The sequence below is a fragment of the Dryobates pubescens genome, chromosome 4 (assembly GCF_014839835.1).
Source record: "Dryobates pubescens isolate bDryPub1 chromosome 4, bDryPub1.pri, whole genome shotgun sequence".
Taxonomy (NCBI): domain Eukaryota; kingdom Metazoa; phylum Chordata; class Aves; order Piciformes; family Picidae; genus Dryobates; species Dryobates pubescens.
Window position 1 is genome coordinate 10,352,913 of NC_071615.1, and position 2,872 is coordinate 10,355,784.

Consider the following 2,872-nt stretch of genomic DNA (forward strand, 5'->3'; position numbering starts at 1 on the left):
ACCGGGCGCGCGCGCGTGACGCCGCGCTGCTCCCTCAGGCCACGGCAGGGCCCGCTCCGGCCTGGGCTGCCCGCGCAGCCTCCTCGGCCCCGGGCCCGGCTGCAGCCTCCCGGCAGGCGCTGTGCCGCACGCCTGTCTGCACGCACATGCCCCCTCCCCTCGCATGGCGCTCCACCCCGTGCCGCTCTCCTTGCCCCCCACCCCTGCAAGGGGGTTGCGCCCGGAGCACCTGCAGCGCAGCTCCCTGGCTGCCGCCGCGCCGGCTCCCTCCGCGCTCGGGTCGGCCTGGCTCACTTCAGCAGCAGCGAAGCAGACCCCAGCCTGCGCCAGGGGCTCGTTCTGCTGTGGGTTTTCAGGGCCCTCTTTATACATCTTACAACAGGGGTGGCAACTGTGGCCGTCGAGTCCAGGACACCACTTACAAGCCTTTACTCTTCTGATGTTTAAAAATCCCACGTTTATTGTACCCTGAGACCTGTTAGCAACGGGAACCCAGACGCGTTACGAAACGAGCCTCCTCTGCTCACACAGACACCCGTGAAGGGATCTCACAGCTAACGGGGGAGTCCATTTCGTGCAAGAGGTTCTGCCAGGCGCTCCGCACAGTATGTCTCACCCAGCTTCCCCACGGAAGGGGCTGAGGGCCAAGGAAAGCCTGCACCAGACTGGAGCTGCCCTCAGGAGGACCCCTGTGCCACACTCCAGCCAGGCTCCTCTACTTGACTTTGGGCTGCTTGCTTATTCTCTCCTTTTCCCATTTACCTGAAATTCCTTATCTCCTGGGGAGCAGTCAGAGTGTAGATCACCAAGATCTAAAGGTCTGAGGTACTGGAGAAAGGCTGTGGATGGGGCAGGGCGAGAGGGAAAATAAACTACTCTGCTGAGAGCTGAATCTGGAACGTGGGTGAGAGCAAAGCCTGACCTCAATGAACAGTGCAGCTAAAAATAGCAGCTAAGCAGGCCTCATTTCAGTGAGCACCAACCCCTTCCAGACAGAGAAGATAACAGCCTTCAGGAGGGAACCACAGCCACCTCAGAGACAGCTCTGTAAGGCCTAGGCTCAGGGGAGCTCGCTGGAGAAGCTATAGATGCAGCTCACCCGTGCAGCTTGTCTGTGTGACTGCTGATCCACTCACATGCAGAGGAATTTGTGCCATGCTGGATGTTATGGATTAGGTGTTTGCCTTGCTCCAGCTAGGCTGCATTTCCACCTGGAACCAACCCCAGCCTCTTCTTGAGGTTCCCTCTGCTGTGGCCAAATGACTTTCAAACACTTCCCTTCTGCAGCTGTGTGCATTGCTGCCTCCAGCTGACTTGATGCCACAGCACTCCCGAGAGTTGCTGTGCCATGGCACTATACCAGAGCTCTTGTACCTGCTGTGAAACACCCGAGTCGTCCTCCTGCCATGAATGTGCTTTAACTGTTCATCCACGAAGCGTGTTCCTGCTTGGCCCTGCAGGGAATCTGGTGCAGACTCTCCCCCAGGCTCACGTCGATGATCCAGCAGTTGGCACTGACAAGCTTCAGTCGCTGCCCCAGCAGCATGCTGTGGGCAGCAGAGCTCTCCCTGCTCCCCAAGTAAAGATTCCAGCTGTGGAGAGGAAGCACAGCTGCCCCCTGCACCTGTGTGCTCTGCTGTGGTCTTCCAGCTTGAGTGGCTGCTCCATCTTCACTGCACTCATAAAAGCAGGGACTACAACTTGCTTTGGAAGTAGCACTTGGTGCCCACCCAGATCACCTGTAAGCCATTAACTGCTGTCATGTGCTGCTGTACACTGCTGCTGACCCGAAGGAAAGTTGTGCTGCTATGACTGTGGACAAGGACCCCTGCTGGCTTCCAATGGGGCTCCTGTCCCCAGCTCTTTGGCATCCACTGCACCCCTGGTAGAAGGGCTCCTCTCCCTCGTCCCGCTCCAGTGGTCAGACTCTTACCCCTTTGCTCCAGTGTATCCAGGTGTAAGACCAAAGCAAGGAATGCTGAGGATGGATTTCTGGTCTGGTGGACCAAGGAGCAACTGAGAAAGTCAAGTTCAGCTGGTGTGTCTGTGGCAAGAAGAAACACCTCAGAGCCTGCTGTGGTAGAAGGCAGGAGAGCCAGCAGCAGAGTGGAGCATGGCAGACAGCTGGAGAAACGAAGAGCAGAGGACCAAGCTGTTCAGATTTAAGTGCCGCCACCTCCTCCAGAATTCACTTAGGGGGAGGGTGGTAGCCAGCCTGCTGGTGATAAAGATCCTGCACCAATTAGTTGCCTTATCCATTCTCATTTCTGGGATGCTGTTCCTTATCAGCAGTACCTCCCCATCCAAACGCAAGGCAAGAACCAAGGACCTGAAAAATGAGATGCCCATCCAGTCTTCAGATGTGCTCAATTTTCTCTCAACACCCAAAAGAGACTGATGTGCAGCTTTCTGAAGCTGCAGGGGCTGTACACCAATCCTCATCTCTAGCTCTGCACATCCCTTCTCTCCCTGGTAAAACACCTGATCTAAACTGCTCCAGCAAGCTGGGATTAGCAGAGCTCAACCTATACCTTGTTCCACATTCTCAACATACTTCAGCTTGTACTTAAAACACTCCGGTATTTGCTTTCCATCAGGCTTTTTCTCCACTCTTCCCCAGGAGCAGGAACCCAAGTGAGCTGCAGCCTGAGGGCCACATCACCACCTCTGTGCTCCAAGCAGGACTCTGCTTACCCACGTCCGGAAGCGGTGCCGCTGGCTTTGAAATGGAGGCTACTTAAAGGTATTAGTGAGGTAGGACTGAGCGCAGTTATCTTAGCCCTGCTGCCAGGCTCTGCCGATCCCAGCGGGCAGCAGCCAAGGGGAACCATCCTTCAATCCAAGCAATTTTACCAGCTTTTATTAGAAACAC